We start from the raw sequence: 15,422 nt of genomic DNA, 5'->3' as shown, positions 1-15,422 counted from the left end.
CTAAGTTGCCGTTTTTGGCACTTTTTGCTCCATATCTTCGGAACGGCTAGACCTGCCTTTGCTAAAAACTAATCAGCACGTCTTCTTATCAATACGAATCGAATTTTTTTTGAATTATTCAAATCGCTTCATCCGTGTTCCCGAAATCGTCGACGAAAATTTGTATCCGAACACACATACACACACGCACACACACATACATTCATTTTTTCTAAGGTATGCCAAAATATTCACAAACCTCTGAAACGTAAAGATATATAAAAATTTTCATTTTCGATTTTTTTGCGATTACTATAACTTACCCTACGGGAAGTTAATAATACAGTAAACACTTTATAATATCTAGTATTTAAATACAGAATTTCAGATTCTGTACCACTGCCCTTTTTATCTTTTATATTTATAAAAACCAGATTAAAACACAACCAATGGATCACATTAATCAGCTCAAACATAACATTGATTTTTTCAATCCCACGATCCTACATTTCGAAAATAATTTATTTAAAAGAAGATTTAGCAAAGGATGCCTAATATCTTCACACAACGAGACGGCCATAAATACAAGATTTGACAACAATTCGCTTTGCAATGACTATAAAGTAATCCTTGACCATTTTTAAAACTAAATTAGTTTAAATGTTTCAGTTATTAATAGCTTGGTTTATCACATTGTAATGGTGTAGTGCATTTTTGTATAATTAATTTTCTGTAAGTTTTTATATATAAGTTCTATAACTTTATATTATTTTCCTCCTACATCATATAAAATTTTTTAGTTTTTCCACTGAATGACGGTCTCGATGAAGACCGAAGCGTATGGATAAATAAAGTATTTCAAAACAACTTTAGTTTTTTTTTACTTGGTGTTACTGCCCGATTCTAAATAACTCATCATAATATATATAAATATATATATAATTTATATATATATAATAATTGATTGACAATATTGACAATTTTGACAAAAATTTCCTTTTTTGAAAAAAGACTTTTTGAAGAAAAGTATATTTTGAAATATTTTGGAAATTCTGAACTTTTTTTCAAAGCAATCGTACTGCTTTAACTGCATTTACTTGGTGTTACTGCCCGATTCTAAATAACTCATCATAATATATATATATATATATATATATATATATATATATATATATATGTGTGTGTGTGTGTGTGTGTATTCTTGAGTTTTAATTTGCAGCCATTCGTCGAAATAAAAGAAATCATAAATAAAGAACAATTTATCTATGAGTTTCGACACGATTGTGTGTCATCATTTAGCATTTTTTTTTGAATTTTTTTACAAAAGGGTATGGGCGCATTGCCATACAGAATCGGCCCCACCCTGGTATTTAAATAATTTATACGCCATTTTATAGCTCTAAAGGATAAAAACAAATATACCAATTTTCAACTTTGTACCTCATCTTATGGCCGAGATATCATTGAAAATATGCCAAAGTGGCCCCTTCTTTCAAACTCATTTTTTCGCGTAACCATAAAAGATATCGAAAATATTTTTACGGGATTCTATTCACATTGGCTCAGACCACATTATGTAGAACAATCGATGCCAAAAAGTTGTTTATTATTAGCTGAAAAAGACAAAATAATTTTTCAATTGGTGTTTTCGTGCAGTGCGTTTAGTTGGACCACTTTCTAATTAGCGTTATTCGAAAGCCTAATGTTTCTTCTTTAAGTACTGCAAATATTGTTCAAATCAATTTGGTGGAACACATTGGAAAATTGAAAAAAACCGGAGCCAGTACACCCGCGCATAACGCTAGTAGTACCCTGCAATTGCATAGAGTTCGTCCGGACGCAAAGCAGTGCGCGATGCCCCCGAAACGATTCTTCAGAAATTCTGAATGCGAAAATATTTATTTTATAGTTATATGTATAAACTCACGATGCTTGAAATTATTAGACATTATTAGTTTCACTAAATTAATCAAATGCCTAAAACTAGTGGTGTATCGTGCCTTAAAGCAAATTGATGGAACTTTCGGTGTTGTAATGAAATAATTTGAAAATATTCGAAAATATTCGAAAAATTATTGAATGCTTTCAAATATATTATTATAAATACTGTAACTTTTATCATTGGAATTTGTAGACAAAATAAAAGGGCTTATAAATTGGACGGTGACGTTTAAATATGTTTGCCTGAAAAGTATTTCTAAGAATTGCATAAACTGAATGGCAAAGTTAAAATTATTTATTCGATTAGAATTATTTTCGATATTAAAAAAAGAGAGTTAACAAAAAATATATTTTTTGTTTTTTTTTCGAAAAATAATCTTGTCGTCCGAAAAAGCAAAAGCTTTTTTGAATCATTTAAATCGTATTTTTCGTTTCTTTAAAAACTCCGTTTCTATCTTTGCTTCGTATCTCCGACCTGTCTTTGTGAAAAACTAATCAGTACATCTCCCCATCAGTACGAATCGAATGTTCTTTGAATTATTCAAGAAATCGTGAACGAAAAATTTTATCACATTTATACACGAAATATAACACAAATACACACCCACATATCCATTTTTCTGTATTTCTAAATGTTCAGAAACCTTCAAAACGTGAAGATGTGCAAACATTTTCGATTGCGATTTTTGAATGATTACAATAACTTACCCTACGGAAAGTTAAAAATATACACTGAAATTAAATTCATTTAAATTGTCACTATATTATAAGTAGATGCGAATTAGCTTATACAAAATTAGTTAAAAAAACACGATCTTTCGCATAAACCACACAAAAAATACAAATATTATATAAATAATATAATTTTCGAAATAATTTAATAAATACATTTTATATACTTTCAGTAATAATTTTTGTAAATTACTGAAGTACTATATAAAAAAACTTCTACATTAAATGACGAATATTTTATAAGAACTTTAAATAATAAAAACGCAAAAAATATCTGATAGCCATTTGTCATATTCTTTTTAGTATTGTAGTACTGATAAAGATTGGTCGCATTAAGGGCTTTATTATCACAATGTTACAACTATCATTAAAAAAAAAGTTTCTTGGATTTGTTGAAACTACAATGTTTCATTATATCATTATTTTATATGTATACATATAACTATAAAATATTTTCGCATTCAGAATTTCTGAAGAATCGTTTCGGGGGCATCGCGCACTGCTTTGCGTCCGGACGAACTCTATGCAATTGCAGGGTACTACTAGCGTTATGCGCGGGTGTACTGGCTCCGGTTTTTTCAATTTTCCAATGTGTTCCACCAAATTGATTTGAACAATATTTGCAGTACTTAAAGAAGAAACATTAGGCTTTCGAATAACGCTAATTAGAAAGTGGTCCAACTAAACGCACTGCACGAAAACACCAATTGAAAAATTATTTTGTCTTTTTCAGCTAATAATAAACAATTTTTTGGCATCGATTGTTCTACATAATGTGGTCTGAGTCAATGTGAATAGAATCCCGTAAAAATATTTTCGATATCTTTTATGGTTACGCGAAAAAATGAGTTTGAAAGAAGGGGCCACTTTGGCATATTTTCAATGATATCTCAGCCATAAGATGAGGTACAAAGTTGAAAATTGGTAAATTTGTTTTTATCATTTAGAGCTATAAAATGGCGTATAAATTATTTAAATACCAGGGTGGGGCCGATTCTGTATGGCAATGCGCCCATACCCTTTACAGAGTGGATTGTAATGATTGTTATCGTTGTTATATTGGCGAAAGTTTGCAGTATATTTACAAGAGAATGAACCAACACATTTGTCATTCGAAAAATTCATATTAGTATAAGACAATGTTTTCGGAACATGTCATTAGTTTAAACCATACTTTCAATACCAAAAATTCTATTATTTGAAACTATTTTCTAAAATTTGCTGAATCTGTATTTATCTTTTTAAACCCCTTTGCGTTAATAAACGAAATTCTGCTCTGTTAGTACATGAGTCTTATCATAATATTATCATTTTTTTTTTAAATAATTCTTAAAATCTTTGACTCTTGTGTTTTTCAATTAGTCTTTTTGATCTTATCTTTTTATATTTTGTATTTTATTTTCTCAAACTGTTGTCCCCACTGTTTAACTGTCCTTGAAACCCTCTCCACAACATCTTAGTGTGTCCTCAGGTTTTTTCATCGGGTGCGCTTGGTTCTCTGCTCAAAACTTACATTACGCAAAACTTTAGTTTAAATTTAAAGCTAAAAAATGTTTACTTCATATTGTTTATTCTTTGTATGTAATTAAAAAAAAATGTTTTTCCTGGTGTGGTATGTAACATTTATATATAAAATTCTTGTGTAACAATGTATGAATTGTTAATCCTCCTAAACTATAATTCGGATTTTCATGAATCTTCCTGAAGATTGTTCGTGAGATTTTCTAGAATTTTTTGATTCATAGAAATATAGTTAGATTGTAGAAATAAATGGAAAAAATTACAAAAAAACGCTTATCATTGTTTGACCTTGAAAATATTTAAGACATTAAAAACAAGTGAAGACTGTCATTTGCCAAACATTTCCATTCACTTATAGGCTAAGACAATATTAAAATATAATATATTTATGGTTATGAATAAGGAAAATGTAATGACTACATTATTATTGCCGAAAAGCAGCTGAGATATGCCAAAAATTAAAATAATATAAGATTTACAGTCAACATGCGTCTGACAGTGATTACACGTCAAACTTAGCCTATAATTCAATTTGACAGATTATTATTTTTTAACTTTTAAATGCAGTCGTGCTTAGCCTTACTTTACTAAATCACTACACAAAAATAATTTACTTATTCAAACAATTATTTAGAAGTTTTATTGTGTCAAAAATTTATATGTTTGGCATTGGATATGAAATATTTACTCAAGTCAATGGAGCGTTTATCTGAATATTTTTAATGTGCTCCAATTTGCATGAAATTTTGGAATTAGGTTCATCTTACTCTCAAGTTTAAAAGTAAAAATAATTTAGAATCCTTTGCCACTTTCCAGGGGAATGACATCCATTTTCATTGGTGCAATTGTATCTCTTTCAAACTAACGTCGGATATCGATAAAAGAACTAATTAGAAGATAAAAATTTTTAATAATGTTTTTCAAAAAAGAAATTACTTTTCAAGTTATTATATTGGCTACTGAAAATTAGTTTTTTTGCGTTTTTCATCGTTTTTGCAAATATTTCTAAATATATACATTTAAGCGAAAATCATGTAATGAACAAAATTATATCAATTAAAATCCTAATAAATCGGTGTTCTATAAATTGTTCTAGGAATAATATTAGGCTAGATTAGGCTAGAATGGGGTTTTATAGTACTCAAAATAGGCTTTAAAATGAGTACTTCTGCGTGTAAAATGAGTGAGCTATCATGTAGATAAAAGACGCAAACGATATTTTATCATCATTTAAAGCAAATAGTTTTTGAGTTCCTTTTCCACCAAAATTAAAAATAATTGTATTCCCTCTAGAATCAACTTGGTTTAAGAGATCTTTGAATTATTGCTTTTTATTATTTTTCTGTTACTCAAATATTGATAGAGTGTCCAATCAGAGTGTCTTTCGAGTCCTTCAATCCTCTGCCATTTCAAAATAAGAGAAGATACAGTGAAATTTATGATAAAGAAAGTTGTATCTCATTTAATTACCTTTAAAATAGTGTATTACAAATTCTGATAAAATCAGAAAAAAAAAGAGTTATAATCCAATTAATCCGGTGGGTGGTGACGGAGTGCAAATTATTTTCACTTCTGAACTTAAGATAAAGATTAGTCTATTTCCGACACACGCTTTTCTCACCATTTACTGCGATAATTTTGTTGATTGTAGGTTGAATAGAGCACATGTGAACAGGATTTGATAAATTCATTCACTTCAAATATAAACTTAAGTAATAATGTATATTGAATTATTAGTGAAAAAAATGTAATTTAGATCGTAAATTACTAAAAGCCAGTTAAAATATGGTACGAAATTATAAAAATTATAGGCAACATTCTTGAAGCAATTATTTTGGGTAGAAAAATCCAAGGTGATATTGTACCTTTACCGCGAATGGGATATATTAATTCTTTCTTATAAAAGTACTGTTATACTTTTTAAAAGATTTCAATTTTCAACTAATTGTCTATGATATGACACTAATTACAACACAAAGGCAGGCTATGGTTTTTGTGTGATAAATTTGGAAAATTAATGTTTTAGTCATGAATAAACAAAAAATCATTTATTTATACATCCACAATTACAGATATGACTGAAAAATTGTATAACCCTTGGCATTAAAATAAATTGAGCTATTGGAAATAAATTTGCAATGTATAATTTTTAATATACAATTTTATTGATCGTTGTTAAATGTGGAAATTGAGAATCATCATTATATTTAAAGCAGTTCTACATTTAACATCATTCATCATTCGTATATTCATATAATAGTAGATCGAAAAACAATAATTATTATTTTCAACTGAATGGTAAATATTAGTGTAGGATATTGAAAAAACGTAGATGTGGGTACAGGACAATGTCTGTCGTGTCATCTAATATATCTATAATATATTTTGATTTTTTTTTTTAACTTTGTAAATATTATGTTTGATACTGTTAAAATTTAAAAGAAAGCTGAATGATGATTCCTAACCGTGTCGAAACGTATAAATAAATAATTCTTTATTTATTGTTGTTTTTATATCGACGATTGGCTGCAAATTAACACTCAAGAATATGTCTCAACGTCGAACAAAATATCATATATATATATATATATATATATATATATATATATATATATATATATATATCAATAGATAAGTCCTGGATTTTTTCAATATATTGATTGTTTCTTTTCCGAACAGTAAATCCAATAATAAAAAACAATTTGTTTTTTGAAGATGTTTAATACGACGTTTCGGAACTAGGTACGTTCCATCATCAGGTTTATTCTGTCAAATACAATGTTTTTTAAAAATATTGATTAACATTAATTAATGATGGTCAATACAGATTAATTAGAAAAAAAAAAATTATAAAGGAATGGATTATGTACCGGGGTAAAGAGTAATAAGAATTAACTAAAAAAGGTTTTATATAAAATTGAGAAGCAAAAATTATTTACCTGTAAAAATTTATATATCCATATCACTAATATTTTTTTGTTAAAAACACTCGATTTTTTTGGAGGATATTTGTAGATGTTATGACTACACAAGACTTAAACACACTGATATGGAGTTCTGTCGGCCAGATGTAAGACAACGTACGGAATTCCTGGCAAAAATGATTTTTCATGGCTCTTGTATTGGTAATTTACGAAAAAAGAGGAAATATTGCTTTAGTAAATGTTGAGAAATATTATGTATATATATATATATATATATATATGTATATATATATAAATATATATATATATATACACATGCACATGCATATGCACACCTACATACTCATACATACATATGCACATATCTATATATTAATGTATCTACAATTATATACATGAATACGCAACATATACATACGCAACATATACGCAAGTGCATGTATATAGTGTACACACAAAAACATACATATAAGCACATATATGGATGTGCATATATTATAACACATATACATGTATATATATATATATATATATATATATATATATATATAATTGTTTAATATGAACAAAACAGCACTCAGATTTGTTTAACACAACTTTATTTTATGATTACAGACGTTTCGAGACCATGATGTGTCTCATCTTCAGTGTAATTTCAAAAACAGTTACTTATATACTACACATTCTTTAATAATTTATTTAAATTTCATTTAATTTTTGGTATACAAAAAACACCAACTATTCCTTGCAATGCTTGACACAGTACTAAAGAAACATATAACACTTACAGAAATATTCTAAACAAATTTGAAGTACTTATATAGATGGAGACAGAGAGGGTATCATTATAATGTAAACAAAAGGAGTGCTATCGCATACAAAATCGATAAAAATGAAAAAACAAATTAATTTATTGAAAAGAATAAGATAAATGAAAAAATTTATAAATTATTAATGATGTTTATATAAGTGTCATGTAAAATATTTGTGTCGGTTCTTAGATTTATGCTATTGTTAGTCCGAACTATTAACATTGATTCTGCCATGCTCCGTTTAAATAAGTCTTTCGTTTCGTCTTTCGTTTGGAATAAGCTTTTTTATAATAAATTATAACATTTATTTTAATTTTACAATATTTTTTTAAATTTTTCAAACTCGACGTTTCATCAATTTTTTTTTATTTCACATTTATTTATTTTTTCGTGCAATTTTGTGTTTTTGTGTTGTTTTTCAAAGTTTATTTGTATGCACTGAAGATGGGTCAAATCAAGACCCGAAACGTATGTTCTTTAAATAAAAACATTTTTCATTAAAACTGTTTTTTAATTACTGGATGGATGCCCAAGAAACAATTTTATTATATATATATATATATATATATATATATATATATACATATTCAAAAATTATTAGGATTAATTGTTTTTAATCAGGTTTAAAATATTTAGATATGAGTCGAATGATATTGTGATCTGATCTTTTATTAACACTATTTGACGAATTCAAAAAGATTAAACTGCTTTCAGAAAAAAGTCTTATAAAAGTACAATCCTCTCTATATAAAATATTGGGTTCAAAGGTGAAATTATGTGAGTTTTCGATGGAATGTTGGACAAGAGAGCTTTGGAAATTTCAGCTTTTATGATGAGTGACGCTTAATTCATGTTGTCTCATTCTCTTATGAATGTATTGTGATGTTTGGCCAATGTATTGTTTTTGACAATTTTTGCAAGGGATGGAATAAACTATGTTAGTATTGAATTTAGGAGGGGTGGTGGATTTGATTTTTGAAAACATTTCTTTAAAAGAATATAGAGCTGTTCCTGAAATAAAAATATTTTCTTCTTTGAGTAATTTGGCAAAATAATCAAATAAGCTTTCAATGTAAGGCATGCTGTGAAAAGTTGGTTTAATATTGTTGTCTTGGAATAACTTGGAGATGGATTGATAATTGTTACTTTTATGATAGGAAAGTCTTTTATTGGTAATGGAATTGATGAGGGTGAGGGGATATCCGTTTTCTAATAAAGTTTTAGTTACTAATGTTGTGTTCTGGGTATGAAAAGAAGAGTGAGACATCATGATTGAGTGGTCTATCAAAGAAAAATATTTACTAGGTGACTTTATAATTTTTGGGACAATATGACGCGTAATGAAGGTATCTTCCTGACCATGTAGGTTTTCTGTACCAATTAGTGCAAATAATGTTGTCAATTTTGTGTACAGTCACGTCTAAAAAGTTTAATTTGTTGTCGATTTGTGTTTCATGTGTGAACTGAATGCTCTTATTGTAATTGTTAAAGGTATCGAGTATCATATCTGATTGTTCTTTGTCTATTATAAAAAAGTGTCATCTACATATTTACCTTAAAATATATTTGGAAATTTAATGTGTAGAAAACAGAAATTTCAAGGGTTTGTAAAACTAGGTCTATAATGCCAGGGGATAATGGGTAACCCATAGCAGTACCTTTGATTTGTAGATAAAAATTATTGAAACAATTAAAATAGGAGCAATTCAGGACAGTGTTAATGATGTGTTTGAAAGTAGTTATGGGAAAGTCGGTGTGGTTACAAATAGTGGGCCAGCGTTTTTCAATTGAATCAAGTATTAAATCATGGGGAATACATGTGAAAAGGTTAATTACATCAAGGCTTAGAAAAATTTGATCGTCCGTAATGTTTCGGTCTTTGATTAGATCCACAAATTGGTAAGAGTTCTTTACATAGTGAGGAGAGGAAACTGGAGAGGACATTTTTTAAAATATTGGCAATGTGTTTAGCGATATTATAGAATGGGAAGCCAACGTAGAATACAATGGGTCTAAAGGAGCATTCAGGTTTGTGGACATTGGGGTGACAATACATTTTTGGGGAAATAGGATATTGTACTTTTAAATTATAGGCAAATTTGTCAGAAATGAATTTTTTATTTTTTAATTCATTAATTAATTTAATTGATTGTCTAGAAAACTGTTGTGTTGGATCATTTGTAATGATTTTGTAAGTAGTATCATCTTTTAGCATTCGTAATGTTGTGTTAGTATAAAATTCTTTGTCAAGGATTACCGTCATATTGCCTTTATCTGCTGGACAAACAATTATATTATTAGATTTAATAAATAATTTGGTCTCCGCTATATCTTTGTGTAGTCTTTTTAGATGAATATGTTGGAAACTATCATTAACTTTTTTTAAATGTTTAACTAGTTTTTCACATAGTTTTGACCTGATCCGATTTTGCTTGTCAGTCTCAATGTTCCTGATATTGTATTCTATGTTACTTAAAATTTTTATGAAGTCATTATTTCTGTATTTACTAGGTGCGTAATTGAATTTTGGACCGAGTGCTAAAATGTATTGGATATTTTCTGGAATGACTATATTGGTTTTATTTATTAGCCATTTGTCTATCGAAAATTTAGAAACATGAAATGGATAATTTTTATCTCGATTTTGTATAAGATTTTTCAATTTCTGTATTTGTTTATTTTTAATAATATGAAAGTGTTTATCGTATTTTTTATTTTCGAATTCTAAAAATTTATTAAAAGTATTTTCATCTATTGTTTCTCGGAGTATATTTATTATCTGATCTATTCGTGTTTTTTTTATTTTTTATGTCAATAAAAGAATTTTTTATTTCTAATTTAAGTACTGAATTTTGTAAGTATGATATTTGCCGCTCAATTTTATATATATTTGAAGTTGTTTGCAAAAACTGTTTGTTGATAATATTAGTTATGAAGTTCGGTATAATCCATTCATTTTTACATCGTAATAAAAATATTTTTTTGTTGATGGCTTTTGCATATTTAATATTGAGTTTTGAAAATGTTTTCATCAGAGTGTGGTGCTTGTGGTCTGAAGTGTTTGACAGTGATAGAAAGAAATTTCGCCTCATTGTGTTCTGGAGTATATGCAATAGATAAGTCCTGGATTTTTTCAATATATTGATTGTTTCTTTTCCGAACAGTAAATCCAACAATAAAAAACAATTTGTTTTTTGAAGATGTTTAATACGACGTTTCGGAACTAGGTACGTTCCATCATCAGGTTTATTCTGTCAAATACAATGTTTTTTAAAAATATTGATTAACATTAATTAATGACGGTCAATACAGATTAATTAGAAAAAAAAATTATAAAGGAATGGATTATGTACCGGGGTAAAGAGTAATAAGAATTAACTAAAAAAGGTTTTATATAAAATTGAGAAGCAAAAATTATTTACCTGTAAAAATTTATATATCCACATCACTAATATTTTTTTGTTAAAAACACTCGATTTTTTTGGAGGATATTTGTAGATGTTATGACTACACAAGACTTAAACACACTGATGGAGTTCTGTCGGCCAGATGTAAGACAACGTACGGAATTCCTTGACAAAGATTTTATACTAACACAACATTACGAATGCTAAAAGATGATACTACTTACAAAATCATTACAAATGATCCAACACAACAGTTTTCTAGACAATCAATTAAATTAATTAATTAATTAAAAAATCAAAATTCATTTCTGACAAATTTGCCTATAATTTAAAAGTACAACATCCTATTTCCCCAAAAATGTATTGTCTCCCCAAAGTCCACAAACCTGATGCTTCTTTAGACCCATTGTATCCTACGTTGGCTCCCCATTCTATAATATCGCTAAACACATTGCCAATATTTTAAAAAATGTCACAATTTCCTCTCCTCACTATGTAAAGAACTCTTACCAATTTGTGGATCTAATCAAAGACCGAAACATTACGGACGATCAAATTTTTCTAAGCCTTGATATAATTAACCTTTTCACATGTGTTTCCCATGATTTAGTACTTGATTCAATTGAAAAACGCTGGCCCACTATCTGTAACTACACCGACTTTCCCATAACTACTTTCAAACACATCATTAACACTGTCCTGAATTGCTCCTATTTTAATTGTTTCAATAATTTTTATCTACAAATCAAAGGTACTGCTATGGGTTGCCTATTATCCCCTGGCATTATAGACCTAGTTTTACAAACCCTTGAAATTTCTGTTTTCTACACATTAAATTTCCAAATATATTTTTATGTTAGATATGTAGATGACACTTTTTTTATAATAGACAAAGAACAATCAGATATGATACTCGATACCTTTAACACAAATCGACAACAAATTAAACTTTTTAGACGTGACTGTACACAAAACTGACAACATTATTTGCACAAATTCGTACAGAAAACCTACATGGTCAGGAAGATACCTACATTACACGTCATATTGTCCCAAAAATTATAAAGTCAATACAATCATTTCTTTGATAGACCACGCAATCATGTTGTCTCACTCTTCTTTTCATACCCAAAACACAACATTAGTAACTAAAACTTTATTAGAAAAGGATATCCCCTCACCCTCATCAATTCCATTACCAATAAAAGACTTTCCTATCATAAAAGTAACAATTATCAATCCATCTCCAAGTTATTCCAAGACAACATTACATTGAAGGCTTATTTGGTTATTTTGCCAAATTACTCAAAGAAGAAAATATTTTTATTTCAGGAACAGCTCTATATTCTTTTAAAGAAATGTTTTCAAAAATTAAATCCACCACCCCTCCTAAATTCAATACTAACATAGTTTATTCCATCCCTTGCAAAAATTGTCAAAAACAATACATTGGCCAAACATCACAATACATTCATAAGAAAATGAGATAACATGAATTAAGCGTCACTCATCATAAAAGCCGAAATTTCCAAAGCACTCCTGTCCAACATTCCATCGAAAACTCACATAATTTCACCTTTGAACCCAATATTTTATATAGAGAGGATTGTACTTTTAAAAGACTTTTTTCTGAAAGCAGTTTAATCTTTTTGAATTCGTCAAATAGTGTTAATAAAAGATCAGATCACAATATCATTCATGACTCATATCTAAATATTTTAAACCTGATTAAAAACAATTAATCCTAATAATTTTTGAATATGTATATATATATATATACATGTATGTGCATAGCTGGGCATTAACTCGTTAATCCGTTAATCGTTAATTAACGAAGTTAACATTTTGATTAACGGATTAACTTTTAAGTTAACTTTTAAAAATGTTAACGGACACGTTAACTTCCGTTAAAATGCGAAAAGTCCGTTAATCGTTAATCTAATGCCTACTATTTACCGCACGGCACAGCTTTAGCCAATGCCTTATTAAACGGCATAGAGAAAAGATTTGGACTACTCCTGAATGATGAACTTGAACAGTGCCAACATGCCGCGGCATTTCACCCAAAGTTTCGGTTAATGTGGCTGGAAACGTATGACAGCAGTAGAGAGGAATGCAGTAAGAAAATGCACGGAAAAAAAGGTAGAAGATGCCTTATGGCAAGAAGTAGCGAAAAATTCGAAGGACAGAGATAGTTTAAGTGGCGGAGGGAGCAATGCGTGTAACAACGATGATGACGAGAAGGAAGACTTTTTCAATTCTGTCACTCAGTCTATAGAAAAACCAAAGAGCTACAAACTCTTTAAAGAATAAAGCGCAAATTCTCGTTAAAATGTGGCAGGATATGAAATCAAAAGACTCGTTCAACGATGCTGCATTCCTCGGGGAACAGATATTCATAAATCTATTTATTAAATACAATACTGCTATACCTTCAAGCGCTGCAGTTGAACGTTTGTTTTCCACGGGTAAAGAAATTTTGACACCAAAACGAGCCTCGCTTTCAGACGAGAACTTCAACATGTTAATGTTCATGAAGGGGAATATGCACCTTATGCCCGACGCTTAACCCGTCGCGCGTTTCCTATTTTTCGCAAAAACTAGCTGTAAATGGAATTCTGTCTTAAGGCAATTAAGGCATCGTTCCTTAAGGCAAATTGCTGGTACTTTGCGTACCTAAAATTATTATTTTTTTAAAAACGATTAACATTTTTGAAAAAAATTTACTTCGAAAAAATAAGATTTTTGAGAAACTATAAACTATTGGACAAAAAATTAATTTTTTTTGAAAAAAAAAAATTATTTCTTTATTTTGACATATTTTGGAAGATCTGAACTTTTTTTCAAAGCAATTTTACTGCTTTAGGACTGCATAGAGACAAAATATAAAGCGCGTAAGCGCCGCGTGGCTGTCTAAAGGATAAACATTGGTACGGAACCCATAGGAATGTAAATAAAATTTATACTTATTGTTAAAATCTCTATAAAATATCTGATAATTGGATGTGCATATGTCTAATGATCATTTTGACCGCCAAATGGCATTTTTTTTTTCATTATATCTCCGAAACCGCTAGACCTGCCTTCATGACAAAATGGATCAGTTCTTCATAATTGTCAATACAAGTAAAATGTTTTTTGAATTATTAAAATCGGACGCTCCGTTCTCTTAAAAACTGAGTTACCGTTTTTGGCTCAATTTTACCCCATATCTTCGGAACGGCTAGACCTGCCTTTGCCAAAAACTAATCAGCACGTCTTCTTATCAATACGAATCGAATGTTTTTTGAATTATTCAAATCGGTTGATCCGTGTTCCCGAAATCGTCGACGAAAATTTGTATCCGAATACACATACATACACACACACACATACATCCATTTTTTCTAACGTATGCCAAAATATTCAGAAACCTTTGAAACGTCGAGAAATGCAAAAATTTTCATTTTCGATTCTTTTGCGATTACTATAACTTGCCCTACGGGAAGTTAAAAAAACTCTTTCCCTTTATTTAGAAAAAAATTCTTGTAAAAACAATATGCAATCATAACAACGAAAAGTTGACCAATAGCGTTATCACGGTATGTTACACGGAAGTGTGCATAAAACGCGCGAGGGGTTAAATTACACATTTGAATTATACAAGTATTTTGTTTTATTCATAACCTGTTAACTTCCAGAACCTAAACTAATAAGTTTTTTAAGTTCACTAACGCAACGATATGAAAATGTAATTTTACACATATTAACGGATTAACGATTAACGTTAACTTGCGTTAATTCTTCCGAAATGTAACGCTTTAACGTTTAACGAAGTTAACTTTTTTTGTAGCGGATTAACGATTAACGAAGTTAACTATTTGATTAACGGTGCCCAGCTATGTGTATGTGTTATAATATATGCACATCCATATATGTGCTTATATGTATGTTTTTGTGTGTACACTATATACATGCACTTGCGTATATGTTCATGTATATAATTGTAGATACATTAATATATAGATATGTGCATATGTATGTATGAGTATGTAGGTGTGCATATGCATGTGCATGTATATATATATATATATATATATATATATATATATATACATAATATTTCT

At 28.9% G+C, this 15,422-nt stretch overlaps 1 protein-coding gene across 1 annotated transcript in view; it reads left to right on the top strand.

The window, feature by feature from the left end:
* The window catches only part of LOC113371414, a 292,058-nt gene that overhangs the window by 124,465 nt on the left and 152,171 nt on the right, over positions 1–15,422 (top strand). The gene's annotated exons all lie outside the window — the stretch shown is intronic.

This window comes from Ctenocephalides felis, unplaced genomic scaffold (genome assembly GCF_003426905.1).
Source record: "Ctenocephalides felis isolate EL2017-DRISC unplaced genomic scaffold, ASM342690v1 CF-g0.4_SCAFFOLD_01492, whole genome shotgun sequence".
Lineage (NCBI taxonomy): Eukaryota > Metazoa > Arthropoda > Insecta > Siphonaptera > Pulicidae > Ctenocephalides > Ctenocephalides felis.
Note: the sequence above shows the minus strand (reverse complement) of the source record. Positions and strands in the feature narration are given on the sequence as shown.